Source organism: Echeneis naucrates, chromosome 3, assembly GCF_900963305.1.
Source record: "Echeneis naucrates chromosome 3, fEcheNa1.1, whole genome shotgun sequence".
Classification (NCBI taxonomy): domain Eukaryota; kingdom Metazoa; phylum Chordata; class Actinopteri; order Carangiformes; family Echeneidae; genus Echeneis; species Echeneis naucrates.
In genome coordinates this window covers 4,940,988-4,961,235 of record NC_042513.1, presented here as the reverse complement: position 1 = coordinate 4,961,235, position 20,248 = coordinate 4,940,988, and positions in this window count along the sequence as shown.

Sequence of the window (20,248 nt, the reverse complement as noted above, 5' to 3'; positions counted from 1 at the left end):
TGAAGTGGGGAGTGCTGGCATGAGGCCAGCCTGTATTGCCGTACGGATGAACAGACGCAGGTGCATCACAATTTCCTGTGCCTGTCAGGGTAATAAAATGGATCAGTAACAATGGAAGGCATCTTCTTTAGAGTAATTGTACGAGTCGGCTCGCTCTCAGCCCCATAGTGAAGCAGGTGTGTTTGAGTCAGCAGCAGCTTGTGCTAAAGTTTATGCACATTAAGTTTTTTGGTCTTTTCTGATAGTTGAAAAAAGGAGGATTCATGACCTTTTCTTGTTAGTTATTTCTAAAAATACTAAAATTGTTTTTATCTCTTATGATGGTATTTGTTGTGCGCTATTTGGCATAGTGACTCATCTCATTGGATTAGCTGCATTCAGACTTGTTTATAACTAAGATAAAATAGTACGCTGACTTTAAAGTTTCTGTGATATTGTCAACTTTTGCAATGTTTACTATTACTGTAGTTGTTTGTTTGCCACAGTTTTGTTTATCCCTTGAATTCCACTACATTTCCAGGCTATTGGATGTTGTTTAGTTGTCATCAAAAGGCGCTTATCTATGAAAGTTCTTCTGTTTTGAAGGAGAACTGAATTCCAGCATTAAAAATTAAATGGTATATTGCAAAACATCACTTCTTAGATTTGGGGCAAGTGTTGGAGCAGATGTTCCTCCAGTGATCTGTAAATAAGTGGAATTGTAGATAAAGACACTGAGGAGGCTGTAAGATATTCAGGAAGCAGCCCAGCCCTGCTTCAAATCCACTCTGAGAAAATAGTGAAAAAGCAGTCAAAAACTGTTAAAGCGTATTTGATTCTAGCATCTTGTTTTAGTTCTTCTTCCTCTCCCTTTCTCCTCAGACCCTCTCTCATTTGCTTGAACTGGCAGTGGGGGGATTGAAAAAAAAAAAGACCTTGAAAAAGTCAGCAAGATTAAATTAATCGTTGGTGGGAGGAAAAATATCACCAAAGTATGCACAAGTGTAAAAGGAATGAAAACAAACAAACATATATTAAATAATATCCTGAATTGCCAATGGAACATGTTGGAGTAAAACTTGATGCTTTGTGGGTTATATCTCTTCTAGTTCTAATGCATGTTTGGAGGCAGCATGTTGCCCTCTGCGTGGCTCATATTTAATGAAATTTATAACAATTGTTCCTCAATCAGAACAAGTGCTTGTTTAAAATGCAAATCCGCTCTTGTCTGTGACATGCTGTGATTAGACAGAACAATGAGGTATTATTTCTGTGATCTTTCTCAGAGCTCATCAAGGGCTTTGAGAATGGGACAGTGATTGACCACCTGGTCCTGCTACTGTAGCTAAATTTATTAAACAAGCTTGCTTTAGAAAATCAATGCATGATTGTATGAGTTGTGCAGGGTCAGGGTTATTTTTCACGAGAAGACATAATTAGCCTGACCTGTGACTTGCAAATGCCTCGGATTGTTCTGCAGTGTTACTTGAACTATTTTCCTAGTGTGTATGAAATATTTAAGTTCTTAGTAAGGCTATAGTGTGATTACATTATTGCACATTAAAATAAAATTAAAAATATTTTTCAAATACACAGTCACTTTTTATTCAGTAGAATTTCTTCTTGCCGTATGTATCTATTTGTAACTATCATAAATGTATTGGAAAAATTCAAAATTAAAATCCCTCCTGCAATTGTATGATGTAACTTGAAGATTTGAGAAGCATACGAGCGGCGGCTGTAAAATATTAGAATGCATAATTTGGCACTTGCGTAATCCTGTATTATCTCAAGCCATTGTGTCGATGCATGCATTTGGCTGCATTGAGAGCATTTTTAAAAGTGCATTCACCTTCCAGGGGCCAGTGGGCAAAGCTGCAGGCAAATCTCTGTGCCTATTTATCAAATAAGTTGTGATTAACAAAACAGGCTCTTTCACAGAAGAATTTTGCTTGGAGAAATGAACCCTGCCTTGTCTCTCGAGTCAGCTTATAATTATTATATTGTGTCTTAATTGAACTTCATCATAGTGCTCTCAGCAGCACAGCTCCATGACCACAGCCGCCTGATATATTCAGCTCATTATGCTGCTTGGATAAATAAATTGGATTAAAGATTTGATTATCAGTTCTTTTGTGCATCCATGCTTGAATCTTTGCCGTAAAAAGATCAGTATAAATAGAAACATATACCAACATGACCAACTCCTTACTCACAATAAACAGGCACATCACACAACACACCAAGTGATAGGACACACACAAGCCTTCTTACACGTTTTCGATATTTTCATAAATTTGCTAGAGCCTTTTGACATCTATAAAGAATGTACTTGTACATGTACATGTAAAGGGCAATTTTTATTTATAGTTCTTTCTTTACACTTCACTATAACTTGCAAACGAAAGAGTCATTTTGGAGTCTGTGTGTACATGTGCGTGTGTGTATGTATGTGGAAAAGACAGAGAGTGTGTGTGTTGAAGGGGATGCTTGTGACTGGTACAAGGGTGTCAGGAGCAGATGCAAATGAGTAGAGTGCAGCAGTGTAAAACCAAATCAGAGAAAATGAGTGGGAGAGGAAGTGAGAGAGGATGAGGGAGTGTGAGGAGTTCACAGCCCAGGCTACTTTCACACCTGCAGCCACTGAGCTTGTTTTACACTCAAATACACACACACGCACACAGACATACAGTACACCCCCCCAAACACACACACACACCAGATGACAACCTCATGAAACGACAACAACTCACCACAGCATGCCACTTCTGTATCCACTCAATCAGAGTCTTGCTAATCACATGTAAATTAATATCGTTGTCCTCAGGTCACATCCATCACGTTAACAACAACATCCACCACTTTGCTTGACTTCCTCGCTTCTATGAAAATCCAAAACAAGTGACAGCTTTTATTCAGGGTATGAGGAATTCAACACCTACTTCTGTCCAGCCATGAAAGGTTTTCATTTTGCGTCGTGGTGCTCTCGATCAAACAACTCAGTGAAATTAGTCAATATTTTTTAATTTGAAATTAATCATCAGAGCCTATATTTCCTACTTCTCATATAACATACCCGGTTTAATCATGATGTTTTGGTTTTATGTCCTTTGGGGTGGAAACTTTGTGCATCTTTTTTAATGAAATGAGTGCAGAAAAACAAACTGCCATCTGCTTTTCTATTTACTAAACATTCTTCGAAAATCTGTCCTCGAACTCCGGGATTGGATTGCTCCAAAGCATAATGCAAACATATGTTTTTGATCCTAGATTGAAATTTGATTGAAATTGTAAGTATAAAGTGTACCTTTGAATTAAAGCAATTATTATTCCTTTGTGTCTAACATCAAAAGCACCTCCGAGTGAATTGACAGTATTCCTGTAAGCTTCAGGAAAATGATTGATGCGCTTGAGTTAGTCGCAGTGACTTGCATCACAGTCTTTCAGATTTAATTTCATTTGAATACATCCATAATCATTATCACCATTTTGAAAGGAAGCTATTACAACCATTTGCTGAGACTTCAAAATGTTTTACAACAGGCCCGAAACATCAAATATGAGTATAGCTGAATAGCCTTTAAATGCACTCATTAAGGCAATTGAATAATGTTGTGGTGTAGTGATCAGAAAGCAGCTTGTGTTCAACGACGGGTTAAATTATGAGGTATGCTACCTTGAATACTGATTCCTTTTTAGTTTCTTGCATGCTTTGTCAGTAGTTTCGCCACATGTAAGACATATTACTTCACAAACACTATTAAAAACACTTGAAAAAGGTTTCTAGAGTTTAACAAACCCTGAGGGTTATTGACAGTAAAATGAGTAAAATGAACAGCATTGTGTTTTTTATCCTGTGAGATTTCAGATTTATATCTGAGCCAATTAGCTCTGTTAAAATGGTACATTAATGCCAGAATGATTAGAGATTAAATACACATTCACACAGGAATCAAGTATTTTCCGATCCATCTGCAAAAAAATGGGTAAAAATGTTCATGACCCCTGGAGACCCTGAAGAATATTCTATTGCTAGATACTCATCAAACTGTTCAGCACCTTGTGCATATGGCATGTTTTTTTATGAAAAACTGAAATTTTAAGTTTAGCTTATTATTAGTACTCCCTCAACTGTGACATGGACTCACCCAATATGACCATAATCTAACTGCAATAGTCAAACACTTTTCCCCCTCACTTTTGTCATCAATCTATTATTTCTGCTGTGTATTATCATTTTAGCAACTTTTGAAATACTTTGTTAATTACAGGTTTTTATTCATATAGATGAATACATGTAAGATATCAATGTTTAAAAGTACTCTGTAATCATAATAATAAGTGTCACAAAAGGGCCACAAAAGAGATTATATTGTCAGATATGTAGACATTATCCTTTGCCTTCACCTGGTTGAATATTAATATTGCTCTATATTCTCAAATATCTTCCAATATTGATCATTTTCAATATTCAACATTTCAGTAGTAAATTATTTTTACAATAAATAAATAAATTGTAAAAATAATACACTTAATAATAGGCTAAGTATTTATGTTTCACATTGCCCTATTCATATTGTGCGCAGTTAAGGAAATTTAACAAGCAATTTGATTATGCCAGCTTAAGCTATGGGAGACCAGCGTGGGAATATTCCTCTGTTGACAGATTTATAGACAAAGTGATTAAACTAATCATTAGTGGCAAAAAAAAACTCATTAATAAGTTTGTAACATAATAGATGGAGTGCTTCAGTGATGTCCACTGTAATATTTCCTAATCCAGAAGAAAATATCAGTGTGGGGAAATTATGAATGAATGAATCTCAGAGCTCACTTCACTCCCCACCTTTGGCAGGTTTCTTAGAAAAACACTTAATCCGCAGCTGCTTTAGTAGAGCTGCGTAGGGGTCAGCAGTGTGCAGGGCACCTTCCTGTAAATGATAAATTATTGTCAAAAAATGGTTACTTAGTACACCTATGATTGATAGATGAAATTATATGTATACTGCAGAGTCTTTTTTACATTGTAATACTCAGTGCATGACTAAAAGGCTGAAACTGACGGGTGTTCTCTGAATAATTCTTCCAATGACTGACTGCAAAGAGAAAGAAAAAACAGCTTCTCTTAAAACCTCAAGCTACTTCATACTCTTGTTGATTATTTCAATCTAATTATTTCAGAGATATGAAATGTCAAGTTGACCCATCTCAACTTTGAACCTTTTCTGACCTCTAGTAGCAGCTGCAGATGTTCCTTAATATGCAAGAGACAGAGAGATTCTCATAAGTTTAGCAGTAAACTGAAGAGGCTATTCATTGCAGTACAAGAAATGTCTGACTATTAACCTTTTTTTTCCCCTTGCAAATATAGAGTTTAGTCATTTTAGCTCATCAGCCCAGTGAAAAATCATATAGTTTTGGAGTTGTTCTCCTATGTATACACTATATTGATATTCAGACAGGAATAGAATTCAATATGTCATCCCCAAACCTTTCCTTCCAAGAATCACTACTTTCTCTATAATTTCCATAGAAATTTTGTGTGCAAATGCGGTAATAGACACATTTATAACATCAAAAGGATTCAATTTTCTTTTCAATCACATAACAGTATGAATAGCTTTTTCCATTGAATCTAACAACGAGAGGCCATTACCACATGCTAAAGGATGGGTTGCCGGCACTTGCTTTTATGAAAGTGTGTCAAACAATTTTTCATGTCTCACATTTGTTCTTACCAAACGGGGCCTGTCAAACAGGTTTATTTCTAATTTGTCAGGCAGAGGTCATTTTTATTTCCAACAGCTATGTGCAATCATAAGTGATGCATATGTAGACTGTATGTACAGAATACATCTTTTCATTCAGATTTTTATTTTTGTCTTTTTAATACATTAACTCCTTCCCTAAAGAGTTCGTAAAGTACTGCGATGACAACTAGAATCAGCTAATTGCAGCTGGTAAATTATTTGGAAATGATGACATGTAAAGCAAGGCTGTGATTGCTACACACTGAGCATTTTTCTGGCTGGCAATGCGGCCAGTGTGTTCAAATAGATGGGTGATAAAAGCAAATATTTTCACCTCAATCGTGTAATGGTTCCGTTTGGAGCACTTTGTAGAAAAGGTTTGCAGTAAATGGCTGGAAGGGGGCGAGTTCCCCATCTTTCAAGCATATTGTAGCTGGACCATTCCACTAAGGCTTTTTGTGCTGCTGCACTGGAATCATTTCACATGTAGCAATCCAACTGTATGATCAACATATAAAAAAGAAACGACTGAAAAAAAAAAAAAAGAAAGATTCAAATCAACTGCAGACACAACTTTCTCAATATAACCTACTGACATTACTAGTTTAGTAATTATAGAAAATTGCTTGGCAACTCTATCATTATATCTCTAACCTTTTTTTATATCACGTACATTGATAAACTGTATTATAACCCATTATCATGCGAACTATATTGAATTATGCAACAGAAGTATCTCAACTTCATGAATTCAAGTAAATATCGGTTAAAATCAGTAACTAATTTAGTAAAGTGTTTTCTATTGCTTTTCTGGTTTAAGCAACCACAATGATCACAGTTTCCATATCTTTCATTTTCCTTTTTCAATGTTATTAATTTTTTCATTGACAATGTTGATCAACGAACATTAACATAAATGAGTCAGTGTAGGCCAAGTGACTAAATTTCAGCTGCTGTCCATCTGCCATGATCTTGTTGCTGCACCAGCAGCTCATCCTGTTTGCCCTCCAACTGAAGCTCCTTAACTCTAGATGTAAGTAAGTGTTTAGCACCATGTGTACTAAATGCACATACCAATCTCTTTCTGCCAACATCAACACAGCATTTGGTGAATTAGTCATGATTGTTCTTTCCAATTGTAACATGTGTCAGTAATATCTTCATACTGCACACTAAACACATAGCCAAGAGCACTGGAACAGACTACAGCACTAAAATGAGCAAATAAAGTGAGTTAATAAGTTTATAGTAATACGTTGAGTAGTTGTACAAGATGTTGAAACAGTGAAAATGTAATCTGTTAGCGTCACAATCATCTAAAAAGCTTATGAAGATGTTGCTGGTCTCTGTCAAGTTATTGCAACATAAACTTATATAACAGTTGGACATTTTAGGAAATTAGATTTTCGGACAAGTGCATGTGTATAATGTTTTTCTTTTATTCCTTCTGTTTATATCGGCATATTTACTCAGTGTACCTATTTATGCCACGCTCAAAACAAGTACATATCCATGAGTATGGATTCTATGAATCTACGGAGATTTGGCGGAATAGGGGAATATCATTGTATCCCAATTATACAGTCGGAGCCAATTTACTCATTTATTTATGCCTCCCAGTCTGACTCAAATATGAAATCTCCTTTATCCCCTGTGGATGTGACTGCTTAGATATTATTCTTGGCTATTCTTTTTTCAATCAAACAATTCATTGAATAAGAAAAAAACATCTAAGCCCATTGATGCGGCGCATCACTACCTAAAGACAGATTGGGATTGAATTCATGGATGTTTTATGTGACCAATGAGGTTTTCATAATTGCATGAAACATCTCAATACCTTGATGCAATGCTGAGTGACTTGAGCCTTCCAACTTAAGCATGGAGCCAGGATCATGTGAGAGCCAATCTGATAAACAGCTGCACTCGGCAGATAGACTTAAAAGTGACTATATCCTTTGTGAAAGATAAAGCTTGCAGAAATTAATGAATTATGGCTGTGACAAAGGGAAATACCAATGGCACAGCCAACGCGGTGCTCCAAGTTGTTGTATCTAATTAAATGTCACTTTAATGGCAGTGAAACCATAACTGCAATTTGAAATGAAGGCTAATGAGTACTAAATGTGTGACAGTGTGCTATCTGTTACTGAATATTGTTACTACATTAGATGCTTTTAAAACACACTCACAACCTTCATACAAGGGTTTTTTTCCTGACAAGGTTTATGATTCTGTAATTGGGAATGTGTGATTTCCAGCCTACTATGCTACTTTGGTTTATTCTGCCCCATGAGGGGAACTTACCAGAGCTGAAAGGAAACATGAATGCCATTGCGTCCGACAGCATGTTGACTTTAATTCTCATTGTAGTGACAGGGGAGGTACTTCAGAGTGGATAATTGTATCTTAAGTCTCCTGCATGCTGTTTATTATTCATTCATAGAGAACAGAATGAACTCGTCATAAACATATAAAAATGCATTTAAGTGTCCATTCTCCGTTCCTAAAATCGCAGCTGCAGCTATCTGCTTTTGTCACTTCCAGTCCTGCACTCTGCCAGCTCAGCTTTTAAGGCTCTGGCAGGGAGGATGGAGCTTATATTTAACAAAGCTGACAGGCTGGACAGTAATGCAGTTGTCTGAGCATTTATTTCTTACTTGGTATTGGATTTTGAAAAGCACAGCATTGAGAATGAAATGCTTTCAACAAGCCCTACATGAAAGTTGAACTGCAGCAGTGCAGACTGCCAGCAAGAAACACAAAAAAAATCCTGTGTTCTCAGTCTGAAAGATGTGTGTAGGTCAAGACTAAATGTATACAAACTTTTAGGAAGTTTTTGAAACGACTTAACTGATTCTGTGTACAGAAGTGTGTGGGTTTTTTTTTTTTTTTTATGAATCATTCCAACATGCCAGAGGAAAGCCAACATACAAATATGGTGAAAAATGTTCATGAGGCATTTAAAACAGAAGGTGTTCATTCTGCGGAGAGCAGAGCCCAATAGCATTCTTTGGAAAATTTCCCATAAGACTTAAATATTGTCTGCAAATGCTAATTTTGACCTGGCAGCAGTGTAACAGAGAAGGTCAAGGGATGTCTTAAGTCAAACTTTGGGGAGCGCCGATTTACATAGTAAATGTCATTAAAATGTAGCCAATAATTGTGTGACAAATCTTGCCTTGGGCTGAAGTGTTTGTGTTCTCATGGTGACGATAAACAAAAGGCCGGCTCACTTCTAACCCACTGAGACTCCTCCAACATGATATCCTTTTAGCCTGGAAACCAAACAATGAGCGAGCTTGTGTTAAATAGCTCTTGCAAATGGGTCTGGTCTTCCTCTTCATTTCTATCCATCCAGAATCTCCTTGGGCAAATTACAACCATTTATCTAAAGTGGTCCAGGTTTCACATTATGACAGGAGAAGCACTTGTGCCACCAATGTGAAGAGGTCTGTTGAATCAGCATTCAGGACAGCATTAAGGGAAGCAGACAGTATGTTTGTACAGAAAAAGAACTGAACACTCTGTGCTGTAAGAGTGGAAGATCCCAGAGCCTGCAAAATGGTCTGGCAATGCCAATCTAGTCATGTTTAGGCCCAACTACTGATAATTCATTTCTTACTACGTAAAAGGAGCCAAAAGGAGTTGAAAATGTTTGCTGTCATTATATTACAATCATCATTTTTTTAATATAAGAAGCAGCAGAGCACAGAAGTTTATTTAAATAAAAACATAGGTTAATCACCATGTGGCATTTGTCTGTGCATGCAGCATTTGACTTTTGTTTTGTGTGTAAACATACTGCATTCATTAGGAAAATGCTGAAAGTTCCTCTCCACTCTCCCTCAAATGAGTCATATCCACAATGTAGTTCTTATCAACTTATCATTCAAACAGTAGTTAAAGATAAATCAACTGGATAGGTAATCTTTATTGTGGTTTTAGGTTTGTGACAACTGTTGTATTTCCAAAAATAGTAAATTGAAAGCAAAACTTGTATAAATTATTTAGATGAAACAAAAAAAAAAAAAAAAAAGCTGTTGTTGATGCCATTCCCTGAAACTTCTGGTCAGCATAAAATGTTGTTGTATGTGAGCTAATGAAGCCAAACAGCAGACTTTGTGATTTACCTCAAAGGGAACCCAGCTGCCAGGCAGCTGGTCCTCTTCACATTCACGTTTGGTGACACCAGCAGAAACAAGCAATGAAAAGATGACAATGTATCACACCACAGCTGGTAACCATCAAGATAAAAAGTTGAGACTATGGGCCTTCCCTCGATAACTAAACCCAAAGACTGTCTTGGCACAGTCTTTAATTTGCTCATGTAAATGTGCAATTCCCCATTTTTTCTTCCTTTTCAATTAATTTTCAATGGATAAAGGGAATTAACTGAAATTTTCTCTAACTGACAGCATAATTTATTTAATTCAGCCTTGTGATTGACCAGCCATGAGAATAAACGCGTCGTTAAATTGATCTTATTCACAAGACAATTTCACTTGCTTGGATTATTTGATTTGACCTGAGGCTACAGTACATTGCATCGTTTTTTATGACAAATCCTAAGACTCCATCACAAAGGAAATATTCATAATGACTTACAGTTTGTTTAGTTTTAGTTGCTCACCAAAAGAAAACACCTTAACAACGCAAGTGCAAGGTTTTCAAGGGTGAAGGACTGAATATGAGAAATTCAAAAGAACCAATGCAGAAACAAGAAACAGATAATGATCTCACTTTTTTTCGCGGGGAGGGGGGGGGGCAATGATGAATGAGAATAGCCAACAACAATTGCTTCAATAGGGAAATAGGAAATCACTGAGTATCCTCTGCCTAGTCCATTAATGTGACTGGGACATGAACCAAGACTTCCTGAATTGACAGGAAGCCATACACATGTTGCCACTGAGTGATGGAGTGTGCACAGGAAAAGGGCAGGGCTGGTGGAGGCTTGTGGACCTGGCATTGCCAGACAAAAAAAATGTGTGATGAGCGCTACTAAGTGTGTTTAGAGCCTGGGATGGCCATTCATCCACACCAGTCAGGCCTCCATGGCAGTGATTAGCATTGTCATCCTCATTTCCAGGCCCTCTATGCAGATGGCCCGCATGCTGGAGGTGCCAACGTAAGAGTGGCTGTTCTCTCACATAATCACTCTCTGGCCTCTGCTCTCATCTGTCCTCTTTATTTCCATAAAAAGTATTCTAGGAGAATTTGTATGGCCATTTTATGTTCCTTCATTATAGTGCTGGATTATCAAGAATAGACTTTGCAGTGCCTATGCACTAATTGATGTTTCTGCAATACTAGTGACGCAATTGTGGCATTTCTTTCAAGACACTCGTATTGGCATCGCCAACATTTGATGTTTTTAATCAAGTAATTTTTTGAGTTTTTATGCGGCAATATAAAAATACATAGCTGCAGAAGATGACAGTTTAGCGTGGCAGAGGGAGAGGTCTGATCAGCACACTGCCTGGGGCACTACAGGGCTGCCGAGGGCTTTTCACAGCCTCTGCAGACATACACAGCAATTAGGCCCCACTATGAAGCCTGCGGAGAAGAAAGTAATGCAGAAAAACAGAAAATGGCATGTCAGTTTTATAGCACATCACCATGCATACATGTCTAATAGACTCATTCTGAACCTTTAACAACAAACTCTAACTTGTCTTGAATGGCCTTGTTTTGACCATCTATACTTTTACTCTCCTCCTCCTCATCTCTCCTCTGCTCTGCTCTGCTCTGGTGTGCTGTGCTGTGCTGTGCTCATCCCTCTTCTCATCTCAGGGCCAAGATTATTGGCCTAATAATTAAAGCAATTCTGTATGGGCTGGAGAGCTCCAGAGCATCTGTGTGTGTCAGACTCCTGACATGATACAGAGGGACAGCACAACTATTAAATATCCATCATGCCACGCCACATCAGTTCTAATGCAATCAGAAACACATGAGTACGTCGGCTAAGTCCCCTTCCATCCACAATGATTAAAGAAGTCTTTAATTTCAAAGACAAGTAAAAAATGCAGGATCATTTTATCAAAAATGTAAATGACCTGTCACTTTACATGACAGTTACCGATGACAGTGCTGGAGCTAATATGAACGTCTGTAGACAGTACCATGAACAGCAATACAGGAACTGCCGTGTTCTCTTGATGGCCATTATTCCAATAAGTTGTACATAAGATCTTAAGACTCCTTTGCTGTACCCTCCTCTGTTATCCTTGTTTTCATCCTGCACATTTGGAAGATAAAGGTCTTTCAAACAGCATAGTAGGGCATGGAAAGAAAAAAAGTGTCAGCTTTCCACTACAATATACTAATGTGACATAATAACATTAACTGGACTGAACTGAGTTTGGACAGCAGATGTCTATGGATGTCTATGTTTTATTGTTAAAATTTTGAAACAAGCTAATTAATTCACTTGTGTTATTACTGAGATGATATATATTTTTTAATGTCCAACTATCAAAATTAAATTCAGAATTTGGGAATAACAATTAGTTCAATTCTGACATTCCTAATGGCATATGATGTTGATTCAGTCTCATCAGCACCATGCTGTAACTATGAAAAACATTTTTCTTACTCTTCTCATAAAATATTCTGAAAACCAAGTCAGTCAGTTGCAAAAGGAGATTTAATACGGCAAAGAAAAATTTTTGATTATAAGCAATATATTAACAATGCGTCTTATTTGGATCCATCTGGTGGAGAAAGTGCATTGCAGTAACTTTACTTGGTTTAAAATGGCATTTGAATTTGACAGCAAATGCGGAAGGATATACAGCAACACAGTGTGCAGGAAGTACTGGGGGATGTCAGAACTGGCTCACATTCAGCACAGCTCACTACCTCCAATGCTCTCATGTTTATGCAGAGAAAGACTCTTTTGATTCTATAGTGAAGCTTTTTATTTGATGCGTGAGTGTCTGCTGGCAGCCTTTCAACACTGTACTTCAGGTTCAGACATTTACTAATCAAGCTCAGGTGGGGCAGGGCATGGGCATGAGTGTGGATGACACAAATGGAGCTGGTAAAAAAGATTATTTGGGATGCTGCATCACCCTTTTCATTGAAGACAGTTTTTCATGGTCCCTTCGCTTGTCCCTGTGTTACCCCACAGCCCACAACCCTTTGCCTGATGTACATGTAAGTGCTGTCTCTTCTAAACAGAGGCACTGGGAGCATTTTCGAAAGCTGATGAATACATTACTTATTCACACAAACTTGATTCAGACATAAACAACTTTAAAGTGCATCTATTTGTACAAGAAGATCAGGAAGTGCCTTGTCAACAACTCAAATCTGTGTCTGCCGCAAGTTTCTCCAGAGTTTCCTGCAAATTTCAAAAATCCTGCTTTTTGACAAAAGCTTTACTCAAGATAATGTCAACAGCAGAGCTGTCGATATCACTTTAGAAGTATTCTCTGAGTGTTTTTAGAGTAATTAGTGAAGAATGCATCCATTTTATTAAGAATCTGGATATTAACAATATGATAAGTTAGTTTTTCATGTACAAAAAACATGAACAAAACATTTAGAATTCGTCTACACAGTAGGAATACACAAAAGGTGATGTAGAAAAAAATCTGCAATGATGATGACTTTTAGCTTTATCTTCACCACTTTATCTCTTGTTCACCGGGCCTACAGTACAGAAAAATCAGTTGTTATACAATAGTTCATTGGATCAAACAAATCTCTGACACAGAATATTAATGACCATTTAAGTTCTCATTCCTAGCCACAAGATACTGTATTGTCATTTACTACCATGCAGGCACATTGTATTGTTTTGAAGCTGCTCTCCCTGCACTTAAAACAGCAAGAAGCAAATTTTAGTTGTTATCTAAGATTGGGAGTGTCAAATTTTATTGATTAGAGTGCTGTAGAAATGAATGGAAATTGTTAAATGTAGCGAGGGGCATCTTGGGTCAAAACAAGGGGTACTGTTATTTAGGGGGGGTCTCAGACTACATTAGCCAGAGTCTCACCTAGAGATCCCCCCAAATGATCTACTGAGCCTGTCAACTACGGGGTGGGGGTGAGGGGTGGTGGGTAGCAAGTCAGTTAACATGACGAGGGAGCCACACAGATAAATCACAACTCACTCAGGGAGCAGTCACACTCAATGACATATTCACTGGCTGGCTCTACAGCTCATTTGATAACGTTCTTGCCACGCCATTCATTTCTCTGAAGGATGAAAGGGAGGCTGAAAATGTCATCAGCTCACTGAGGCAGGGACGCCAGTGACTCAGAATAAAGAGGGAGGGAGGTGCCTCATAATTAATTAAGTTTTTTAACCCCGTTACAGCCAGGGAGACATCACACTATTTTCCTAGGGTGTTTCAATTAGACATGCGTTGTAATTAAATGCTGTGTCACAGTGCTGTCCCAGCATAAGTTACTGCCATTCATTAAGGTGATGGATAGTACAGTGTAAAAGGAATATTGTTAAGGGGTCTCTTTAGGAAAGCCGGAGCAATTGCATAATAATAGAAATATCTCTTATTCTTGTCACCTCTCCCATTCACCAAACTGAAACTGTTATATTTCAAACCCAGGTTTGCACCTCCACATGGCGAGTCAGAAATATTAAACAGTTTGACGCAAATTTTTAAAACTGCCCACATAAGATATATCAACCATATCAAAAGAATGAATTTTATGAATTATAACTTAGCACCGATTTCTTCATCCATAGATCCATAAGTGAACAGTCCTTAGTCCAGCGTTTTCTCAAAATAATTAATTTTAAGATTTGGGTTAAACTGCAAATTTTAATCGTATGACATTAATAATTGAAATTTTAAAATGGACGCTGCTTTGATGTAACACAGCACCAAATACAGCACACTGTTCTCATCCATCCTCATCTTAAAGGGGAAAAAAAAGTGGGGTAGAGACACCAAATGCGTGGCTCCCAGGTATGCTTGCCTTACCATGTGGCTAACTGTGAAGTCAGAGAAGCTTGAAAATTTGTCTGTACAACAAGGCTAGCCCAAGACACTCATCTTTGGATAGACCTTCAGGGCATGTTGTCATCTTAACACAACGCAACTTTTGTGCTAGATGTACTTTAAGGTTGAAAAAGCCCTCCTCACTTCAGAAAATCCCATGGCTTGCTGTCAGTGTCTAGTCAAAGATCACACACACACACGGTGTTGTGTCACGTTGTCTAGATGTTGCAGGTCAAAAAAACTTATTGTACCAGTTTTTACAAGAATTTTTTCATTGTAGATTGTATTCATCCTTATGATAAAAGTGCATCTACTTTTCATTTTTTCATCTGTCATGACTGTGTCAAACATTTGTTTACACGTATTGACAACTCTTTTTCACTTCATGTTTTCATTTCAAGATTGCATGAGATACACTTGAGCCACTCACTCAAGTTCTACTTTTAAGTGTAGGTTGTTGTTTGAGGACAAATTTTATTCTATCACTTTAATATTCATTGTTTTCCCAACATTAAAATAGTGGCAGCTGGATAAAATCATACAACTGGTGGCAGTGCTTTGTCCACCAGTCTGATGTTGTTAATTTTTTGCAGTTTAAGCAAACCAAATGCAGTGATTACTTTTTCTTAATGCATCTTTTATGTTTTTCCATAATTTTAACTTGGGAAGTGACAGTAGGAATAAGCAATGTCGCCAGAGCAATCAACAGACACCATGAGTAAGGCATTGCACAGACTCTTTATTGTGTTCCTATTAGGTAGGTCAAAGGAAATTTATATCATAACATAAATATTTGATGTGGCATTAGTAGTGGAGACAAAATCTCCTCCAGTCAGCTTTTTCCTCTGCCTTTTTTGTGGTATTGAGGGCACCTGCCAAACACTTATATAATGATGGGTTACTGCTTTAAAGGGTAAACTTTTCATTGTGATCAAAACATGTGTTATGGGTTGTCCTCTAAAGGGACAATTTAGCTACATTACCATGGAGATAGTTTTATTTTGGTGCCCAGGTTAACAAATTTTTGAGCCACCCTAGTATAGGTCAACTGGCCTTGTGATTTCCAATAAAAATATAAAAAAATGTTAACTATCTTCACAGGTTTACACCCACACAAGTAAATTAAACATACTAGTCCAATGAAAACATTGAGTCCCTTCACTAAACAAACTTTGCTTTCTCTCTCTCTCCTGCCGCCAGCAACATTATTGTTTTCTGGAACTCTACCATCTGCTGTCTTTAGCACCAGTGAGGTCAAAATAATCTACCATAAACAATGAAAAAACTTTCTGGTTTCCTCTATCTCTAGATTCATTTCATAGCCATGAATATTCTGCAGATCCTGCTACTACAAAAGTCTGACAGGCTGCTTTAAGAGGGATGCATTTCTAGCGTTAGGGGAAATAAGAGATAAGAGTATTTTTCCTTGTATGTATGTCGGTACAACATACTTTCAGCTACAAATAAGAACCACACTGAGTCCCATAAATGCCATGTGCTATGCTTCAGAAATGCACATACAGTACTTTGCTTCAATATAACGAAGTATTTTGCCTTGATGTAACAGAAGCCCTGACCCTTATTTTCCTTCATTTTTTCCTGCTTGGTTAAAATGCAATGTGTGAGTGTTTTCTGTCATTGCTCTTTCTTGTTGTCCATCTTCCTGGCTTGAGCCTCAATGAAATTGCAGTGCAATATAATAGACTTGGCCATTTGGGGCTCCACACAATGAATGGTGTTGTAATTCCTGCTGTCATGAGGGCAATGAATGTTCTATATTTTCTTTTTTTTTTCCCTTTTTACTTGTTTCCTACACGTAGACAGCAATTTACATGGAGACATTAATGTAACTGTCATGTTCTATCCAAGTGCACTCATGCAGAACTGCTAAAAGACAGCCAAGCCACAGCACTGATGCTCAGGGCACCAAAGATTGAACAGCAATACAGAGTTAATGGAATTAAGTAAAGAATTCCCCCATCCACCAAAGCAAAGACCAGAAGAAGAAAAAAAGGCAACACTTAAATAAGCCCCAGCTTTGAATTAAATGACAAAAATGAAAAACTCGTAAAGTGTTTGTGAATTTAATGTGTTAGCTGTTAGATGAGGGAGAGATAAAGAAGGCATATTGAAAAATACAGTGTATCATATTACCTTGATTATGCTGCAAATTCAGATTTTTGTATTCCTGTCTTTGTCATATTGTTGTCTATGTAAGTGTGTGAGCAGTTAATTACATTTATTAATAATTATATCAAAGTAATTGCTTTAGAAAACGTAAGCCTTCCAGCAGAACTGCTACTGCACAAAGGTGCCATCACGCTGCGCATGGTGCTGGTACACTGAATTTCTGCAGTTCATCCGTGGATTATTTTATGTCTGTGAACGAATGGTGGCAGGGGAGCCTGAGAGTAGGTAAAAGGGGCTTGGGAGACAGTAGAGAAACAAGGTCTTGTAACTCTGTATAACATGTTCAAAATATTTTTACACCAGGGATCTTGCAAGCACAAGTCAACATTAAATGGAAGGTCAGTGTGTGGTTTTTTCATAACAGTTTCTTTCTAAAGTCAACAAGCGAGAGAGAGAAAACTATGCCGTGCAAGTTAAGCTTCTCTATTACTGTGGTATATAAAAAAAACACGTTTACATGTTGAAAATATGTGTGTGTATTTATTCAGCGATTGTAACCCTCAAACAGAATGACACACTGATATTATCTGCTTTGTTCAGTGAACTGATGGGATCTTAAACTCATTTCAAGTATTAATAATCTGCCATAAAATAACTTCAAAATGGGTTACAGATTAAAAAGGCAACCAGACATTCATACAGTACTTAAGATGTTACATGGTTGCCTGTAATAACATTTTAAAGGAGCTGTTGGTTGTTGCTTGCTTATGAAAGCCTCATTGTTAGTCATGATCTAAAGGTCCTTTAACAACTGATTTCAAAGCAGATTGAAACTAAGATAAAGTGCAACATTATAAAAAAGAAATTATTACTTATAGTTGAACTCAATTAATTCTTCTGCTCATTCATCTATCAACAACACACAGTGTCAGGCCTGTAATGCCTTTGCATTAAAAATTCATTAATGCCTTCTTCATTAATTCATAATCGGTTTTTTGGTTTGATCCTAATTGGTTGCTGTGATTTTGATTTGGTTCACAGCCAGTGATCAATTAACTAATTTCTTCAAGCAACCAGTAGTTATTACCTGAGGAGGCAGCACAAACTGTTCCCACTGTCTTCCAAACACAGACAATAAGGGCTCTAGTTCATTATGAAATATGTTTATCAGGTGAAGGAGGACACAGTGTGAGGAAAGCTCTCTTCTGAAAAGCAAAACAAAAATGTTACACCTGAAGCAGATGACCATCGCACAACCCTCCTGATTGGGGGTCATTTTTGTTACATCAGTTAAAAAGTTAAAAGGTTTTTATTTTTCCTAAATGTCTACATATCCCTGGGTATAAACATGAAAAACTTAAAATTAATAGCGACTGCATGCTTTTCAATAGGCCAAGCAAACCGTCTAGCTGTAGTAGTAAATCACAGCATGGTGTGGTTGAGCTGTGGGATTTGTTTATGATTTTTGCTTGGAAAAAAAAAAAAGACTATTGTACCATATTCTGTAATTGATTCCATATTTTGCAACAAATGTAACCCCTACCCCTCACAAAACCAAGGAGTGCATTATCTTAATAAGTTTGAAACTTTCGACAGTATGTGTATAGTAAAGAGAGACCGTGTCCTGTTTGTCTTAAATCCATTCTTATCCATGTGTTCCATGTGTGTAGTGCTTCATGCTTGTTCTGCTATCGACAAGCGTGCTGACAGGGCTGATGTGGTGCATTCCTTTCACAAATAAATAATGATTCATGAAATTATGATTTTATTATGAATTTTATGCATGATTTTTTTTATTACAATGATAATGAAGACAGGTCTCTAATGGACAATGACAGTTTGACTGTCTATCTAATTTATGATCAAAAACTTACAGCTATTATTTCTATTAACTTGTATTTACATCAAAGACCATCATAATGATGTGAAATGGAAAATGCATTGAAAGGAAAAAAAAACTCTTTGTGGATTAAATGTATGATATTATTTGGGGAATCAGCCAGTTTATGCAGCCACACTGAGGTTTACGCATATTGTTGCCTTTTGTGTCTATTTCATGGACAAGATTTATAATACACACTGATTCATTTATGTTAACAATTCCTTCATATTCAGTAATGCAGACAATAGACAGATGCATACTTTGGCTGATATACTAATGTCATGACATTACTTGTTTATTATTGTGTACTGCTGTAGTGTAATTATAGCAGCGTGTCATTTAGTTGAAAACTTGAACAAATATGGTTGTACAAATTAAGCAATTGTGATTGAAATTCCAGCACCAGAATTTTTGTTGTGTACATTTTGTTGCACAAATTCTTCTGAATTAGGTAAGTAGTCAACCATTATGACTTCCGACAAACAGGACGACTGTGTTAATGTAAATAACTCCTGATTAATGATTAAATCTTTGGTATACACCACCCAGTCATCTGTACTCATAGATCCAGTTTTTATTTAACAACTGTCACCATATGGGACATGTATTCCTTTGCAATAAAGAGAAAAAAGAAGAAAAAAGAAACTTCCATCTTCATCCAATTTAAAGTGAGCTTCTTTGAACACATCACTTAAATGTAATTTAGCGTTTTCTATGAAATTTATTCAAAATCAACCATAATAAACAAAGCAGATTTTCTCTATGAAATCCAATAAAACCAAGGGCATGTCACAGAGCTCCTGACAGCTGTGACTTCAAAGTATGTGGTTGGAGATGAACGCAGGAGTAAGGGGGTGGAGGGCATGATTAGCAGCCCACTTGGCTTCTCTCCCTGTCGTGTGTGCTGTATATACATAACATCAGTCACCTCCTCATCACCTAATTAACTCCATCACCTTTACCAAACAAAGTAGCACCTTTTTCAAAACTGCTATGTCTGACTGACACAAATGTTTTATGAGTATTTTAGAATGAAAGGTGATTTTGAAGATGCACCACACATTGCTAAAAGCCATCAAATGCGTCAACGGCCATCTCTCATTTTTACGATGATTAAAGCTGTTGGTGGATTTGGGAGGTTTACTTGACCCAAATGCTGGCAATTTTCTATAAAATTACTATGTGTAGAGTTGTCAGTTGTGTACACATACGTATACACATAGACAAACACACTTGCTAAGCTTTGTCTTCACACTTGCATCAGTCCGGCAGCAGGTAAAATTTCTGCAAATTATGGCCTGAGGGCAGCCTTTGGTGCTCAATGCTCAATGCTGTTTGATGCTGTTTGCTTGCAGTTCATGAAATTCCTAGTTTCTCTAATTTTTTTTCTCTTATTCTTATTTGACTTATCCTGACTTTGTACATCTTGTAGAAATGAACATTTGCTCAGCAATTTGTTAATTTTTCAAGTTCTGTGTTCCTTGATGTATGCTGCATTTCAATTTGCAGGCTCACAGTATAAGGTTGCA